The sequence below is a fragment of the Diabrotica undecimpunctata genome, chromosome 4 (genome assembly GCF_040954645.1).
Source record: "Diabrotica undecimpunctata isolate CICGRU chromosome 4, icDiaUnde3, whole genome shotgun sequence".
Taxonomy (NCBI): domain Eukaryota; kingdom Metazoa; phylum Arthropoda; class Insecta; order Coleoptera; family Chrysomelidae; genus Diabrotica; species Diabrotica undecimpunctata.
In genome coordinates, this window is record NC_092806.1 from 79,573,043 (window position 1) to 79,593,723 (window position 20,681).

General features: G+C 28.4%; 1 protein-coding gene across 2 annotated transcripts in view; it reads left to right on the plus strand.

Moving 5' to 3' along the window:
* Positions 1-20,681, plus strand: part of Xpc (DNA repair protein complementing XP-C cells homolog) — a 201,824-nt gene that overhangs the window by 50,477 nt on the left and 130,666 nt on the right. The gene's annotated exons all lie outside the window — the stretch shown is intronic.

Genomic DNA, 20,681 nt, shown 5'->3' on the forward strand with positions numbered 1-20,681 from the left:
AAAAATACAGTTATACAAAACAACTATACAACCAATAGTAACGTACTGCAGTGAGACACGGACAATGACAAAAAATGAACAAAATTTACTGGAGATATGGGAAAGGAAAATCCTGAGGAAGATATATGGAGGAATAATAAGGGACGGTTTATGGATAAGAAGATCAAATGATGAGTTAAAGAAATTATATAATCAACCTAACATAATAGGAGTCATAAAGGCACAGAGACTAAGATGGCGAGGTCACCTAGAAAGGATGCCGAACACGAGGACTCCAAAAAGGGTACTGAACTACACTATATATATATATATATATATATATATATATATATATATATATATATATATATATATATATATATATATATATATATATTGATACGATTGGGGTTTATAGAAAATAATTTATAAGTTATATACTACATAATATTAGATATAAAAAAGTATTTGATTATTTTAAATAAGTTATATACTAGAGAATTTTATAAAAATATATTTATGTGAGGGCATTTTAAGAAATTAGCATATAATAATTGTAAAAAGTTGTATTTTAATGTTGTAAATAGATTTAAGTGAGCCATGTGCATAGGCAACCAAAAATACTCTCGAAGTGACAGATAGAAATTAAGAATTATAAGAAATATAAAGTGGGGTTATATTGTTTGAAATGTGGATTTTATTAAATTAGAGTGTTAGTTACTAATTTGAATGTTTATTCTGATCTGAAAAGCCTAAATGTCAACAAAATTATTAATGGAACATTAACGAATTCTCCAGAGTGCAGAGTGTGACCATTGTTTACGGTCGAACATTCTGGAATAATGATTATGGCGGTGGATCGAACAGATATTTTTTTCGAGAACATCTATATAGAAGTTAATAGAACGAATGGAACATGATCTCTTACCAGATGATTCTAGAGGATCCAAAAAGATATAAATACCCGTGATTTGGATTCAAGATGGCAGTTTTTAGTCAGAAGTCAAGCAGTTTATTATGAAAGTTAGTAGAAGATAGACACAATTAGTTAATGAAGTCAATTGTTCACAGTTTTAGTAAGTCAGTCAAGCAGTTTAATAAGAAATATGAAAGTTAGTTGGAGATAGTCCAATAGTTTAATATAGTGAGTTAAATGAAGATTAAAAATTATGCATATATTTAATGCACATTTATAATTATACACAAATAATTATTGAAGATTATAAAAGTATATTAGAAGAATATTGGATGGACATTGGAAGGAATTAAAATTATATTATGATTGGAGATTAGTATAAATCAACTTATAATAATTGGATATTGGTATATTGAAAAGAAGAATAAATATAAATGGTGTTTGCTGGTTTGCTTGGTGGTGTAGAAATGCTGGTGAAGAAAACTATATCTTAAATTGGTAGAAGCTGATAATTGGAAAAAGTAATTTCACAAAAACAAGGATAACCGAAGTACGAAGACATTCAGTGATGATTAGAATCTATATAGTGGAAAACAGTTCATTTAGGCATTCAGTGAAAGAAAGGTACAAAATTTTGTTAATATAATTTAGTTAGTGTTATAACAATTTCAATTTTGAAGATAGTTTGTTTAAATTTAACATTATCTATAGAATTTAATTAGTTTTATAAGAACATCAATTTAAAGATAGTTTATTTTAAATTACATTGGCTAGGTTAGATATATATGTGTGTTTCATAATAGTTATAATAAAGATAATTTAAAAAAGTACTTACAAACTAATTCTTTGAGAACCGCGATAAAAACCCTATATTATTAAAAATACTCATTGCTCATCATTCAAACAAAAAACACATCATAACAATTTTGGCACCCAACGCGTTGGCTCTCTATTTAAAAGAATTAGTTTGGGAAGATAAGTGCTCTCATATAATTAAATTAATTATCAGTAGAAAGAAAAAATTATAGATTTTATTTTTAAATATATTTGAACAAGTAAAGTCTCAAAATGTCTCGAGGAAAGAAAGGTACAAGAAGCAAAAATAATGAAGAAGATGTGGAAGTAGAAACACAACCTATACAAGAGGAGAGTTTAGTTCAAGTTCCACAAGATACTGCAGAAATGAATCCAGAAAGAGAGGAAAATGTCAATATGGCAGCTTTGATGTCATTAATGATGCAGATGAACAAGACAATGGAAGAGAATACGAAAAAAATGGAAGAGAATTCAAAAGAAATCAAAGAAGACATAAAAAAATTGGAAGAGAATTCTAAAGAAGTCAAAGAAGACATGAAAAAAATGGAACAGAAATTAGAAGAGAATTATAGAAAATTAGAAAAGAAAATAGAAGATAATAATAATAAAATTGTAAAACAAATAGAAAAACAAATGGATAAAAAACTTGAAGCTGCAGAGAAAAAAGTAGCAAATGAAATAAAAATTATACGGAATGACTACAAGAAAAGGATAGAAAATGAGAGGACAGAAGTAAAGAGGATTATTCAAGATAATAAGATAGATATAGAACAGAAAATAGAGTTACAGAAATGTAACTTAGAAGTAAAAATTAACGAAGACAGGAGAAACACAGAAGAAAAATTAGACGATATACAACAAAATATCCAAATAAATAATAATCAAATAAGAAATGTGGAACAGAGAATAGATGATATTTCACAAATGAGAGACATAGGAAGACCTTACTTAAATTTAACAAATGAGACTGGGATTAAATTCTCTGGTAATATAAAAAATTTGCATCCTAGAGTATACATAAATAGTTTAAAACATAAATTAAGATTTGTGAATAATATTAATGATATTAAAGATTATATTAGAATGACATTAAATGACAATGCAGCAACTTGGTTTGCTAGTATTGAAAATGATTTAGATAACTTTCAAACATTTGAAAATAAATTTTTAAATTATTATTGGGGTGAATTAGAGCAAGCAAAGTTTAGAGAAATTCTATATTTTGGAAAGTATAATCAAAATTTAAAATCAAATATGGTAGATTATGCATTGAAATTGATAACAGTTGCAAAATATTTAGAACCACCACTTAGAGAGGATGAAACAGTCTTAAATGTATCTAGACATTTTGATGCTGATGTTGTGCAAACCGTAACTGTACAAAATATTCAAACAATAGATAGTTTTATTAATTTTATTCAAAGAATACAAAGAGGCAATATCACAAGTAATAATAACAACAGAAAAAACAACAATAACTTACAATATAATAAAAATGATAATCAACAATATAGACAATCATATAACAATAATACTAGGTATGGTGATAGTTTACAAAATTTTAATAATACTAACAGTAATCCAAATAGACAGAACTTTAATAATAATACTAGTTATAATAGACAAAATTTTAATAATAATACTAATTATAATAGACAACATTTTAATAACAGTACTAATAATAATAGACAAGATTTTAACAATAGAAGAAATACAGAGCGACCTAACTATAACAGACAGGTAAATTGTGTTCGAAGGAATAGAAGCTGCGAAGACAGGGAACGAAATAGTACAAGGCAAGAAAATGTGAGTAGAAGTCATAGTAGGGAAAGACATAGGACATCAGATCCAAGTGGTCAGATACAATCTGACAATTCTAATAATCAAAATTTTGTGCAGTAAACTTTCTGAATTACAAGTTAGGCCATTGCTATTATGAAAAACCTTCTGAATTTATTTCTTTAGATGAAGAGAAAATTATTGAATCTATTAATTTAATTTATATAAATGCTTTGGCCAAAAATAAAATGATTAAAATTATGATAGATACTGGTTCAGAAAGTACATTAGTCTCGGAGAATTTTATTTTTAATACATTAAAACTATCAGATATAATAAAGATTCCAAAAATTAAAATTATTGGTGCAAATAATAAGAAGTTGGGTGAAATTGATAAACTAGCCAATTTTAAAATTAATATTCTTAATAAAGAAATTAATATGCAAGGATTTATTGTCAAGGATTTATGTGTTGATATATTAATGGGAAATGATGAATTGGAAAAGAAGAAAGTAAAGATAGATTTTGAAGAAAAAATGGTAACTTTGGAAGGGCAAATAATTAAATTTATGCAGAAAGATGAGGTGGAAGAAGGAATAAGAGTTGATAGGATATTATTAAAAGAAAATAATGATGTTTATGAAGAAGAAATGTATTTTGATGATAGGGAAATGTCCCAAAAGAATGTAAAGAATAATTATTGTAGTGAATATTTAAGGAATGGAAATTTTAAGCAGATGGATGCCTACGAGGCGGAGTGCGTAAAATTGGAAGCAAGGAATAATGAGTACATAATGAAGAATAATGTTATTTGTAAAGAAGAAGATATGATGAAAGTTTTAAATTGCCCTGAAGAATATAAATCAATAGTCATTTCCATATTGCAGCAACACAAGGGACTTGTCAATAAAGAAAATAGAATTGCACAAAATTATATCCATAGTATAAAAGTTAAAGAAGAAAAAGATTTTAAAACAAAATCATACCCAATACCATATAAATATAGTGAAGAAGTAAACAAAACAATTAATAATATGTTAGAAGATGGGATCATTGAGAAGGCAGACACACGTTTTATTAACCCCATAGTAGTAGTACGAAAAAGATCAGGTGAAATCAGGTTATGTTTGGATGCAAGGAATATTAACAAGATTACTGAAAAGCAATTTGAAGCACCAATGAGTATAGATGGAATACTAGGAAGAATTACAGGAATGTCATTTTTCACTAAAATCGATTTACAGCATAGTTTTTGGTTAATACCTCTAGAAAGAAAAAGTAGACAGTATACAGGATTTCAGATAGATGGAGTAGTATATCAATTCAAAGTAGTACCATTTGGACTTCAATCATTTTGCAGTGCTCTATGTAGATGTCTTCATGATATTTTGGATCAATATGAACATTTTGTAATTCACTACATTGATGATATATTAATTTTTTCTAAAACGGCTGAAGATCATGAGAAACACCTAAAAATTATAATAAATAGATTAGACAAAGTTGGACTAAAAATAAATCAAGAAAAATGTACATTTTTTCAAAAAGAAGTCATATATCTAGGTTATAAACTTAATACTAAGGGAATCGAAATGGATCCAGAACGGACACAAGTCATTCAGGAATATAAAACACCACACAATTTAAGAACTTTAAGAGGATTTATTGGAATAATTAATTATTATAAAAGGATGATACCAGATCTAAGTATAAAAGAAATTCCATTACTTGAACTACTGAGAAAAGGTGTAAAATGGAGATGGGATCAGAGAAGAGAACTAGCATTCCAAGAAATTAAAAACATTTTTCTGTCAAATTTAAAAATATATTATCCTGACTACACACAGCCATTCATATTAAGAACAGATGCATCCATAGAGAGATTATCAGGGGTATTATTACAAATACATGATGGGGTCGAATACCCAATACAATTCATTTCAAGAATTACAAAGCCACATGAAAAGGGTTACTCAGTTTCAGAATTAGAACTAGCAAGTATAATACACTGTGTCACAAAATTAAGATTTTATTTGTTGGGTAATGAATTTACAATAGAAACAGATCACCAAGCTTTAACATCTATATTAAATAACAAATATGGAAACAGTAGAATACATCGGTGGAGTCTAATATTGAGTGAATACTCATTTGAAATCAAATACATTTCTGGAAAATCCAATATAGTGGCAGATGCTTTATCAAGGTTAGAAAATACATCACAAAAAGGGCAGCGAACAATAAAAATTGGATTAAATCAATTAGTAGAAAGTACTGGATTATATTCTAAAGAAGAAATTATAAGAGATCAGATCAATTTGAGTGAAAAAAAAAGTCCTTAGGAAAGATGGGGTATATTATAAAATAATAAATGGCATAGAAGTATATGTAATAACTAGAACTTTAGCAAAGAAAATATTGAAAAATTTACATAACAATTATATGCATATTGGTTCAAGAAAGCTATGGATGCTATTTAGGGACAATTATTTTGCAAAGAATGACATAAGTATAGCAAAGGAAATTACTACCCAATGCCCAATATGTCAACTAAACAAAGAAAAGAATTTCAAAAACCAGAACACATATAAATCTAATGTTGTATATGAAAAACTAAATACCGTTTCCATGGATTTTATTTCAAATTTAGTTCTCAGTCCAACAGGAAAAAAGCATATACTAGTGATAGTTGATTTATATACAAAATTTATTAAACTATATCCCTACTCCAGAACAAATGTTAAAACATTAAAATTATATATTAATCAATTTTTCGAAGAAATAGGACCATTTAGAAATTGCATAATAGACAATGCTACATATTTTAACAACCAAAAATTTCGGACATTTTGTGAGAAAAAGGGAATCAACATTCATTTTACAAGTATCAGACATCCTCAGGCAAATCCTGCAGAAAGATATATTAAAGAAGTTATAAAATATTTAAGGATACTGTGCCAAAATCAACACGAAACTTGGCAGCAACATATACCACAAGTAGAGTAATTTTTAAATAATACACATAATTTGAATACAGAGGAAGTACCAGAATATTTAATGTTTGGCCATATAGGAAACAGAAAGTGGATTAGTGAATATAATCAGGATATGTTAGAACAAGTAATGCAGAAAGTGAATAACCGAATTAGGAGGAAAGCTGAAAAATATATCAGAAGACAAAATCGAAATATAAAAAAACCAATCACATTTAAAAAAGGAGACCTAGTGTTAATTCGTTCACTTAGAAAAAGTAATGTTATAGAAAACCGTTGTAAGAAATTACAACCAATGTTTGAAGGTCCATATACAATTGAAAATCAGAATGGACTAAATAGTTATGTGTTAATAGATGCAGAGAACAGACTAAGAGGCATATTTCATATCAACGACATTTTTCAATATCATGAAGAGATTGAATAATATTTTCTATACCTTTAACACAAATATAATAACACTAATAACTTACTGATAGATCCATTTCGTAGATAGATGGTAGATTTCTTTGTTGTGAATAAATTTGACATCATACTTGTTGAATTTTGTACATATGGAAATTGTTTGGTACCCTAAAAATCATAAATTGGGGTTAGATACTATAATTGCTATAAAAATGTCTTTCTAATATAATAAAGTGGAAAAACTTACCAATTTATATTGATGAAGTTATTTTGAATGGAAATAATTCCTAGATTTTGTCTATAAATAAACAGAACACCATATCGATTATATTTTTAATTAAGGTTATATTTTATTCTCTGATATCGCATCCATTGCTCCATTTGACATGACAGTTTGACCATAGAATAGCCGAACTGTGCTCCGTTGTTCTCTGTTTTGACATAGACAGCGAACAGGGATGTATTTAACACATTTTAAATAAAAAAAAATTGATTTATTAAATTTAATAAGGTATGAGAAAATTAATATTTAAAAAAATAATAAGTAAATTATTTATTTTAAATATTATTTTGGGGTATTGATACGATTGGGGTTTATAGAAAATAATTTATAAGTTATATACTACATAATATTAGATATAAAAAAGTATTTGATTATTTTAAATAAGTTATATACTAGAGAATTTTATAAAAATATATTTATGTGAGGGCATTTTAAGAAATTAGCATATAATAATTGTAAAAAGTTGTATTTTAATGTTGTAAATAGATTTAAGTGAGCCATGTGCATAGGCAACCAAAAATACTCTCGAAGTGACAGATAGAAATTAAGAATTATAAGAAATATAAAGTGGGGTTATATTGTTTGAAATGTGGATTTTATTAAATTAGAGTGTTAGTTACTAATTTGAATGTTTATTCTGATCTGAAAAGCCTAAATGTCAACAAAATTATTAATGGAACATTAACGAATTCTCCAGAGTGCAGAGTGTGACCATTGTTTACGGTCGAACATTCTGGAATAATGATTATGGCGGTGGATCGAACAGATATTTTTTTCGAGAACATCTATATAGAAGTTAATAGAACGAATGGAACATGATCTCTTACCAGATGATTCTAGAGGATCCAAAAAGATATAAATACCCGTGATTTGGATTCAAGATGGCAGTTTTTAGTCAGAAGTCAAGCAGTTTATTATGAAAGTTAGTAGAAGATAGACACAATTAGTTAATGAAGTCAATTGTTCACAGTTTTAGTAAGTCAGTCAAGCAGTTTAATAAGAAATATGAAAGTTAGTTGGAGATAGTCCAATAGTTTAATATAGTGAGTTAAATGAAGATTAAAAATTATGCATATATTTAATGCACATTTATAATTATACACAAATAATTATTGAAGATTATAAAAGTATATTAGAAGAATATTGGATGGACATTGGAAGGAATTAAAATTATATTATGATTGGAGATTAGTATAAATCAACTTATAATAATTGGATATTGGTATATTGAAAAGAAGAATAAATATAAATGGTGTTTGCTGGTTTGCTTGGTGGTGTAGAAATGCTGGTGAAGAAAACTATATCTTAAATTGGTAGAAGCTGATAATTGGAAAAAGTAATTTCACAAAAACAAGGATAACCGAAGTACGAAGACATTCAGTGATGATTAGAATCTATATAGTGGAAAACAGTTCATTTAGGCATTCAGTGAAAGAAAGGTACAAAATTTTGTTAATATAATTTAGTTAGTGTTATAACAATTTCAATTTTGAAGATAGTTTGTTTAAATTTAACATTATCTATAGAATTTAATTAGTTTTATAAGAACATCAATTTAAAGATAGTTTATTTTAAATTACATTGGCTAGGTTAGATATATATGTGTATTTCATAATAGTTATAATAAAGATAATTTAAAAAAGTACTTACAAACTAATTCTTTGAGAACCGCGATAAAAACCCTATATTATTAAAAATACTCATTGCTCATCATTCAAACAAAAAACACATCATAACAATTTATATATATATATATATATATATATATATATATATATATTTATATATATATATATATATATATATATATATATATATATATATATATATATAGATCTAGCGGTTAATGTGGGCCCCGTACTAAAACGGTATTATACTAACTCCAGGCGAATATACAGCGTGTATATTATTATCTGGGTAGCGCTTTATGTGGACTCCGACCAACACGTCGGATTAAGTGGACTCCGTAATAGGTTGAAACACTTTTGGGATCCGTATACATTTCTTTGCGTACACAACTAAACTCCTCCGATGTTGCCAATAATTTGATTAGTCGTAGATTTTTAAATTTTACAGCAGGTACGTTTTGGAACTTGAAATTTATTTAAATATCAATCAATTTAGTCATCCCGAAATTTCACAAATACTTGGTTAATGTAGTTAAATATTTTATGTTGGTAATTTATATTACTTACTTTAATTATTTTTAAACTTAAAGTGTCTGTTATAAGCTTGGAAAAGGCAAGTGTCCATTTTTATTTATTAGTATTTTTTTAATGCATTAACATTGAAAAATTTATTATATAAATGTATGTTCCGATGTTTCGATTGCTACGTTTTTTGATGTACAATATTTGTTTCATAAAGTAGTAAAATTTAAATTATAATAATTTATAAATCAATCTTAAAATTATAATTTTTTACTGTCTAATTTCAATATTTCGATTTTTAAATGTAAGAAATTCAATATCTTACAGATACTAAAATAATAAGGAGGCATAATACCTAATAATTTCGCTTTTAACTATAAATGTATCGTATAACGTAACGTAGCAATCAGTAATGAGTCATTACTCAGATAAAATATTTCGGTGACTTTATGGTAATTTGATTCTAGCCAACATATCTATTACAATTATTATATAATATAATATGTTCGGTCTTATTGTTTTAAAAAACATTCATGTATTAAAATAGGTCTGAAGTGAATTATGCTTTGTATTTCTTTAGTGACATTATTATTAACCGTGATTATTAATCTAAAGGTGGGTACACATATGCGAGCCAAACGGTATACGTACCGTACGCGTACAGATCCTTGAAAAATATTCTACATCGTACTGATCGCATACTTATCTCGATCCATGGAAAGCGACAAACTAACAACGAACACACTTGTGCGAAATGATTCATTTTATTTATAATTTGGGTACTGATTTATGTTTCTGTTTTTGCTTGTTTAACAAAAATAAAATGTACAATAATCAGTTTACTGTTTTCTCACGTCTCTCTAGGAAGGAACACGTCATGCACACAATGTCGATTTGATGAGACAATAAAAATGTTCGCTGCGTCTAGTAAGCGCCGTCCAAACTGAAAGACGAACTTCCTTTGAAGTCGTGGAATAAACCGCAACATTTTGGTTCGCGACGAGTCACGATGAAACAGTACGCAAGCGGTTTTTTCTGCCGTACACATTAACGAATATAGCGTTCGCATACCGTATGCATACCGTTTGGCTCGTATATGTGTACCGACCTTAAGATATTTAAAGTGTTCCATACTTTCGAAATTATAGTTGTTGACTTTAATATTTTATCTAGATGTATTGAATTGCTTTCTTCTGTTGATTCGCTTGTATTTGGTTTTTATTTTGTTGATTTTAAGTGAAACATTTTTCGTGCTCTCTTCACTTTGTTGAACATGTCGTTTGCGGACGGGAGAGAGTTTCTTATAAGATCAATATCATTGGCAGATGCTAGGACTGCTTTGTACCTTAAGCTATTAATGGATTGTATTTTAAATAGACGTTATTTCTATTTTAGTATGCTGTTCATTAAATATTTGAATCGAGAATCTGTATTTTATTCAACTGTTTTATAACACAGAGTTTCTTAGCGCCTATCTTCATCTCTGTTTTTTTTTGTTTGGCGTATCATTCTTCTTCTTCCTATGCCGTCCCCATTAACGGAGGTTGGCGACCACATTTCTAAAAGTATCTCTGTCTTTTGCAACGTGAAATAATTCGTCTACAGTCATGTTTGTCCAGTCACGAATATTTCGCGGCCATGACTTCCTCTTTCTACCTATTCCCTTTTTGCCATCGACTCTACCCTGCATGATGGCCTGCAGAAGACTTTATATTCCTTAGTATGTGTCCCAGGTATGCAGTCTTGCGTACTTTTATTGTTCTCAACAATTTTTTGTCTCGACCCATCCTTCTCAGCACTTCCTCATTGGTGACCCTGGCAGTCCATGGAATTCTCAACATTCTCCGGTATATCCAAAAATAAAGGCTTGAAGCTTCTTAACTATTTGCGTTACCGTTCATATTTATACTCCGTACAATAGTTGAGACCAGACGTAACATTCGACAAACCTTAGTCTCAGCGCAGTATTCAGATTTTTGTCACAGAACAATTGCTTGAATTTTAAGAACGCTGCCCTTGCCGTTTCTATTCGTACCCTGATTTCTTAGTCTGAATCTAATCCTTTGTTGATGTATGCTCCCAAATATTTATATTTTTACTCCCGTATCATTATTAAAAGGATTTTGCTGAATGTCGATCTAGGGAATCCTGTGGTATGTACATGATGTTTCCATTTGTTGATGTTATTAGTGTGTGATAATTTGATTATTCTGTTTGACTTTTTATATTCATTTTGAACGAAGACCTTTATTTTGAGCCAATTTTTATTTTTTAATATATCAGGATTTTTTAAAATCAGATCTTCACATTCCGATTTTTTGGGGGGCCTCTTTTGTTTAATGTGGGTTTTAAAATACATTTTGACTACTTTCTTCTGATTTTCTGTCCACGAAACTAAAACCCTTTTTTCTATTTTTTGCCTTCATATCCATTATTCCCTTTTTTTTTCATTATTACAACTTTCTAGACCTTTTGATTCAATAACATCATTGGTTTCATTTTTTTGTTCCCCAAATACCTCGTTATTATGTCCATCATCATCTTCCATAATATCTTCTTCCAAATTTATCTCTATTTCTTCTAAACTTTTTCCCTTGAATTGACCTGCTTTGCCTTTCTCCATTAACAGGAGCAACTTAGAGATCTTTACAGTTTGATAAATGTCATCGGGGAGTCTATATGATGATCGATGAATTCCTAATGTGTGCCCCATAAATGAAGCCAGTTACTCCATGTCATTTTCCGACATGGTAAACAACTGGGTTAGCGTTGCTAGATGTTTTCTCAGCCTTACATGTAAGAGCACTAGGATTTTTAGCTCCGCATAATTTAGCATATTTTGACATTACTTCATACCCTCGAATTGGTTTATCAAATTTTGGATTAACAAAAAGGTAAATACTAGGTGTTTTTAAAAGTAAATCTCTACATTTTGTAATCATTTCTAAGTGTTCTTGTACATCCTTACTTACTAGGACGGGTACACCACGTCCCCTTTTACCTTTTATTACTATTCTTCTAAAACTTTTCATTAAAATTCTTTCGGTTTCTGAAATTGCTTCAGAAAATTCTTCATAACATTGATTATCTTTAGCGCTAATGTAACTCTGTATGGTCATTCTTTCTAATTCACCAGGGCGCCTTCTATTTAATATGATTAGACGGCAATATATAGTTTCTAACAGAAACATGTAAGAATTAATATCATTATTATTTTTCTGTAATTTATCACAAGATTCATTTGCTCTTCGCACGAGATAGTTTTTCAATAGCTTAAGGTAACTTGCTAGTGGTATTAACGTCACTTTGTTCCATTTTTTGATGTCTAAATCATTTGCAGCTTGACTGGAAATATCATATTTCCAATTTCCTTCTATTATTTGTATTAAAGATTTTAAGTCTGGCACTTTTAACTGTAAACTCAGACTTTTTCGCATTAAGCATAAGTGCTATATCACTACACTGTTTTAATGTAGTGCCAATATTTCTAGCAAATGATGGAGCTTTAAAAGTTTTGCTCTCGTTATCATATTTTGAAACTATTTTAGTAGCAAAAACTAAATAATCGTAATATTCTGGTTTGAATGAGTCAAAAAGCGTTTTGATTGAGGAACTATTTTTTCTTAGTTCGATAACAATTTTAGCTAATTCCCTCATTTTTCTTGGCGCTACTGGTATAAAGTGTTGTTCTCTATGGATCTTCAAATATCTTGAGCCAAACGCACAAATGAGCGGATCTTTTATAGCCACGAGTGATACATTGTCTGCTTGCATTCGAGGAAAAACAGTTTCTTTTAACTAAGTGTCCAATTTAAGGTGCCTTAATAAGAAATTTTGTGCTTGTGATTGGGAATTTCTGGTTATTGAATCAGGATTACATATTTTTCTGTGGCGCCATAAGTTTTTTGCCGAATACATGCCGAAGCAGTGGTCACACGGTAGGTAGTTTGTATCTGCAGATCCTTTCCTAACTGGTTTTAAATTTGCAGAACCTAACAAATAGTTTTCCTTTTTTCTCAAAGCAAATAACAATTGCTTTCTCGTTTTACTTCTTGGAGGGTAAACCAACATTTTTTGAACTTCTAATTCGCTTTGATGATTTCGTAGTATATGTCTAGGAAAATTTAATACAACTGATTCACAAAAGTAACAAAAAACAGATTTTTTTAAAGACTTCGTATTTATATTGCAAGTTTCTTCCACATGTTGATGGATATTTAGGCTTACAGAAGACGAAGATGAATTAGATTGTTCCTAAAAAGTATGTGCTTTGAATTATATTGCTAAAATATTTGAAATAAACTTACCTCAATATTTAACTTATCTTTGTTAACTTGTTTTGGACAAAAGTGGGAAGAAAAATTATTTATTTCTGGAGAACCTGAAGAATTTTCCTAAAAACCCAATTAAAAAAATATTATATCTTTTCCGTTATCCATTTCAATATTACAGAGTACACAACACATTTTATTCTTTTAAAAGCTTTATTGCACTTACTGAAGAATCATCGAAGGGAACATAATTGGAATCTAACATTTCATCAGAAGCTGGTGATGGAGTTTCTAAGTCTGGAGAATCTGTGTTATCTTTATCACTTTCTTCAGGTGTGAAGATACTGTCAGGTGAACCATAAAATTGAGGGGAACTGAAGGATATTTCCTAAAATTATTTTTCATAGTAAAAAGTGACTGAAGTAGGGAAATACAGTATGCGGTAAAATAAACAGTACTGAAATGAATATTGAAATGTATATGAATATCTGTATATTTAGTATACATGATATAGCCTTACCAACATTATTCACGACGACGTTTCCGATAAAATAGATGTTAAAGATGCCCTATGGCACTAAAAAAATCTAATTGGAGTTTGTTATTCCGGAATGTCAGACATTGTCTCGGTCTGCCTCCTTCAACATTCCCCATATGTAAGTATCATGTGGTGTTAGTTAGGTTAGGCCTGATAATTGCGATGGGTATGGAAAATCACTGAACAGTATTCGAAGAGACTCACTGACCGTGTGGCAGATTGCCCAATTGCTAAAACTATTGTTGATTTTAAGCTTTTTGGACCGATTTCGCGACCTTTTTCGTATGATCGAAAATAGTACTCCACGATAAAAAAATTTTCTGCAAAACTGAGAACCATCCTGAAGCACCTAAAATTATCATGACATTCACATAAGTTATAACGTCGTTCAGAAATCACTTAATACGTTTCGGCGCATGACACATACAAATCTGAGGCATACGCATTTTAGTACTGTTTATTTTGCCGCATACCGTTCATATTTGAGAATAAAATGCTCTTAAATGTTAAACTTACGGAAGAAATGTCAGATGCATTAGAATTTTCAATCGGTAATATTTCATTAGCGGTTTTTTTACCAACTTTATACTGATCTTCATCTTTGTTATGTTGTTCTTGTAGGGTAAAATTACAAGGGAGTATATTTTCTTTAGATCCACTATAAAATCGAGAGCTTTTGATCTACATAATATTTTTTTTATTTAAGTATAAGCAATGTTTTTTTAAAAATCTAACTGGAACTTACCGAAAGAATTTCAGTTGAATTGACTTTCTCGCTTACTGATTGGTTAATTTTTACGGGACTTAACGCTCTGTTACAAAAACGAATTGGTTTCATCCTAAAAATGTACTGGTGATAAAATATCTAAGTATTGTTTAACTGAGTGGGCAAAAATTTGAACCCTACTTTTTTTTATACTCTTATACTTTTATACAAAATTTTTATGCTCGTATTGATGTTTTGGGGTCCCGGCCTGCTTGATCTGAAAATAATTTCAAGCACATGTTTACTTTTTAAAATTCAAGTTGTCCGTGACAGTTGAGAAAAAGAAAATTCATTTCGGTCAATAATACGGCAAAATTATTATTATTATTAATAATTTATTAATAATAATTATTATTATTAATAAAAGTTTTTCAAAATATGAAATTATGTCAAAATACAAAATTTCACAAATTTCGGATTAATTTCACTAAATCAGATACACTTGGTATTATAAAAAAACTATCCAACGGATTTTTGCTGTAATCTATGCAACATTTAAATAAACAAAAAAATGATATCGTTGACAGAATAGAAGGCCTAAAATTATCACCGATAAAATGAAACTTGCTAAGCAGGCAATTTTACGTGTAAGTGAATCTTCGTGAATCTTTACGTGAATTATTTTCGTGAATTTACGACTCTATTCTGACCTGAATCGAATTTTGTTATCTAAATTGGCATCTTAATATTATTTTTATCTTGAAAAAAAAAGTATATCTACTAAAATAAATAAATTATTTTCAAACTCTTTCAAACTAGTTTAACAGTTTGAATTTTCAAAGCCTTAACCATTGACCAGTTTGACTTGACTTGAATTATTTGCCAAAGTTTGACAGAGTACGCCATGATAAGCTAAGCGACATTCTTGAAAGAGAGGACATAGATAATAAAGATCTGCGAATAATTCTCAATATATATTGGAATGAGGAAAATATCATAAAAATAGAAAATAAGACATCACAGGCAATAGAAATACGTAGAGGAGTATGATAGGGATGCATCTTGTCACCGCTGCTATGTAATTTTTATGGTGAAAGCATCTGCCAGAAACCCATTTTGCAAGCAAACGAAGGAATCGTAATCAGTGGAGAGGTTGTAAATAATATTGAATACGCGGATGACACTGTATTAGTGCCAGAACAGTAGAAGAATTACAACGATTACTTACAAACATAAATATTGCTTGCAACAATTATGGCATAAATATCAATATAAAAAAAAAACAAGTATATGGTCTTCAGTGAAAACATGACACAACCAGCATATATTAGTATAAACAGCATTCAAATTGAAAAAGTATCAAGTTACAAATACTTGGGAACTTATTAAGAAGGAAAGGAAAAGACCCAGAAATTTTTACCAACGATAAAATGAAGAAAAGAATATTTGGGTCACCTAATGAAAGGGCATAAATACGCATTACTTCAAAATATAATTCAAGGAAAAATAAAAGGAAAACGGAATCTGGACCGTAAAAGAATGGTTGCGGAATTTGAGAGAGTTTTTTGGCTGCACCACTAATGAACTCTTTAGGTCAGCTGTAAACAAGGTCAGGATAGCCTTGATGATTTCCAATCTCCGATAGGAGTGACACAGGAAGAAGAATTATTTGTCAGAAGGATTGACTTGAGTTTGACTGGAAATTAAGTCAAACTCAAGTCAATTTCAAACATTCAAGTCAAACTTGTGCAACTCTAACCAGCCGAGACGCCAAAATATCAAAACGAGATTCAAAAATGTTTGATCCATTACATGTATAGTTAAATCAATCCCTTGATACACCGTATAATATGTGTTCATAAATGTAGTTCAGATATATTTGTAAAGTGTACAAAAATATCTGATGTGTAATGTGGAGAAGACAGAAAATATATTATTTTGCATAATTATCTAGTAGTTTTGTTCAATCCAACTACCTATTAAATTGAAACAATATTAAATTGTATTTATTACCCGTTCTGTAACAAAATAAAAATTATATAAGTACATACCTAGAGTTTCCAGTGCACTACACGTGTAATATGAATAAAGAATATTTTATCACTGCAAAACAAAACGTTAGAAATCGTTAGGCTTACAGATTTTTTCGCGCCAAATATACTCTAATATATTATTTGGTTTACGTATCCACCGTCGTTTAGTCTCTGATTTATATTTGGAGGAGTAAACCACTGTAATGTAGTTTTGACGTATATTTTGAATAGCAGAAAGATTTATTTTGTTAATTTAATATACATTGGAGGAGGTATGTATAGTAATTTTAGATGGAAGACCAATTGGCTTTAATTTGGTATATAAGAATTGTAAAAAATTTAATATACACGAATAATATTTTAAAGATATTCACTCCTTCTAGAAGACGACTTATAACCGCATTTTGAAAAGAGGAGCTATAGTCGGGTCGTGTAAATATATATATATATATATATATATATATATATATATATATATATATATATATATATATATATATATATATGTAAAAGTAAACCTATGTTTATTTTAAGTGAAACAGCAGGGCTTAGTTATTTTTAGTTATTTAAAGTTTTAGGTTGTATGACTGTTTAAGTTTTATTGACATTGACATATTGTAAATTGTATGGTACAATTGTCAAATTACTTAATGGCGTAAGAAATAGCATTGTTCTTGATTCTCTTTTTAGGTTTGTATATTTGTTAAGTTATGTTAGTTATGTTATTATTGTTAATAATTTATATTGTAGAATTTTAACGATAATAAACTCTTTTTAGACGAATTCAAACTGCTATCTCTTCACATGAATAAGGGTATGATATTACACTTATATATATATATATATATATACAAAACAGAAAACAAAAAAGGTATATCGATGGAAGGCAACCGTATCTACGTATTTCTGACTATTGGTCGTGTTCAGTACGGTGCAGCCAAGTTCGAAAATAGAGCATGTTAACTTGGGAAAGGATATATATATATATATATATATATATATATATATATATATATATATATATATATATATATATATATGTATGTATATATATATATATATATGTATATATATATATATATATATATATATACATATATATATATATATATATATATATATATATATATATATATATATAAGTATATATATATATATACATATATATATATATACATATATATATATATATATACATATATATATATATATATATATATATATATATATATATATATATCGAGAAAAGGAGTACGACCGTCAATCCAAAATAAACTAAGGTACACTCGAAGAGTGGTGGGTTTTTCGGTCAAAGTGGAGAAATAAAAGACAAAGAAGGTGGCTACTTCATCTATTTATTGAAGACGTTTCGCTTTCTGCTATATATATATATATATATATATATATATATATATATATATATATATATATAAATTTCTGGTGCCAAAATGATTGCTAATGAAAGTGGGATACACATTTTCATGTATATAGCGACTGCGGGAAAACGGTAAAACACTAACTAAATAAATATATATATATATATATATATATATATATATATATATATATATATATATATATATAAGAAAAAAGAAGTACTTTTGACTCGTTTGGAAAAAATATATCTTACAAAGTTGAACTAGAAAGAAAAAAAATTTTTTGTTAACTCACCAAATAAAATTAGTTTGGTAAATAAAATTGCTGCTAATACATCTCAAAAAGAATTAATATAAAAATGTCCTAATCTAATAAATGCTTCTCTGAAATTTTAATATAATTTTGAAAACATTTTCTTAACACAAAAACAATTGAATTTATAAATAAGTTAAAATAGCGACCAATTACAAACAAACCTCAATGTCATAAATGCCATCTTAAAATTTTTATTTTCGACAATTATATTGCCAAAAATAAAATTCTGTTTAAAAATTATTTTTTGTTTAGTAACAAAAAAGAAGAAGATTTATTTACCATTGACAGATGTCTGAAAAAATGTAACAGATATATGGAAAATTAAATCAAATATGATATTTTACAAGTTTTATACATAAATTATAAAGAAATAATATAATTATAAATTTTGCTTAGATTTTGAATTTCTGATCTTTTGTTTAAATTATTATCATTTTTGGTAATACAAACCATTTCCAAAAAAGTCCTTTTGAATTTATTACTTTCACTACATAAAATTTGAATGTTATCAAAATCCATAATATGGTCTTTATCGATTACATGCTCTGCCAAAGCACAAGATGGTTTTTTAATTTTGCAATCACTTTTGTGAGAAATAATGCGATTTGAAAGATTTCTTCCGGTCTCATTAACATATATAGCTTCACACTGAGTACAACTAATGCTGTATACTACATTCGTTTTTTCAAATTTGTCTATAGGATATTTAGTTTTGGAATATAAAGATAAAATAGTTTTGATGTTCTTTGTTGCTATTTTTATATTGTCAATAACCTTTAGTGTTTGTATTAATTTAGGTGTTAATGATGGTATAAAAGGTAGTGAATGATAATAGATGTTCTGATTGTTAGATACAATGTTTTGAGATTTAACAAAAAGTTATTTATATTAACAATATTAGAAAAAAGCATCCTATGTAGCATATCTGGAGGATAAGAGTTTTCAATTAAAATATTTTTTAACAATTGAAGATCTTCTTGTAGATAATCTGGATGAGAAAGCTTTAAAACACGTTCTTTTAATTCTGCTATAAGGTTCATTTTCATCTTATTTGGATGATGAGAGTAATAGCTTATAAATCTATTACTACATATGGGTTTTCTGAACCATCTGGTTTTCAACATATTGTCTGTATTTCTTACAATTCTCATGTCAAGGAATGGTAGAGAATTATCTACCTCTTCCTCAACTGTAAATTGTATATGTTGATTATGACTGTTGAAAATGTTCACTGTTTCATGAATTTTGTATTTAGGAAGTGCCAAAACTAAATCATCTACATATCTTTTAACAAAAGGAATGAAAAAAGTGCAATTGCTGATACAATCACTGATAACATCATCCATGACATAGCTACTTAGAATGGGTGAAAGACTAGATCCCATAGGACTACCAAAAATTTGTTTATAAAAGACACCATTAAATATAAAAATATTAGAATCAAAAACAAAGTTGACAAGTGTTTTGAAATGTAATAAGTCAATATTAGTGTGTTGCGAAATCGCATTCCAATGTTTTTCAACACTACTTATGATTAAATCTAAAGGCAAATTGGTAAAAAGAGATGTTACATCAAAACTAACTAAAACATAATTTTGTGGTAATTGGAAATTATTAATGAAAGAACTAAAATCAAATGAATCTTTAATGTAAAAATTGTTGTTTAAATTATAAGCATTAGTTAAGATGTCAGTGAGGAGCTGTGCTATTGGTCCATTAGGAGGACATAAAGATGAAACAATTGGTCTCATAGATAAATTTGGTTTATGTATTTTAGGTAGAGCATAAAACCGTGGAGCAAGAGAATTATAAATTTTGAGCTCTTTTGCTTTTTTATTATCAATAAATTTCTTTCTGTTTAATTTAGATACTAGACAATTTGCTTTTTGTTGCAAAGTACAAACAGGACTCCTTCTAAGTGTAGTGTAATACTTAGTATCATTTAAGAGTTCTCCAGTTTTTTGTGGGTAATCCTCTTTGTACATTACAACAGTTACGTTACCTTTATCGCTTTTGACAATTAATTTTTTTTTTTTAACCATCCTGAAATTTACATTGTCAAAAGCGATAAAGGTAACGTAAACGTAAAGAGGAGTACCTACAAAAAACTGGAGAAGTCT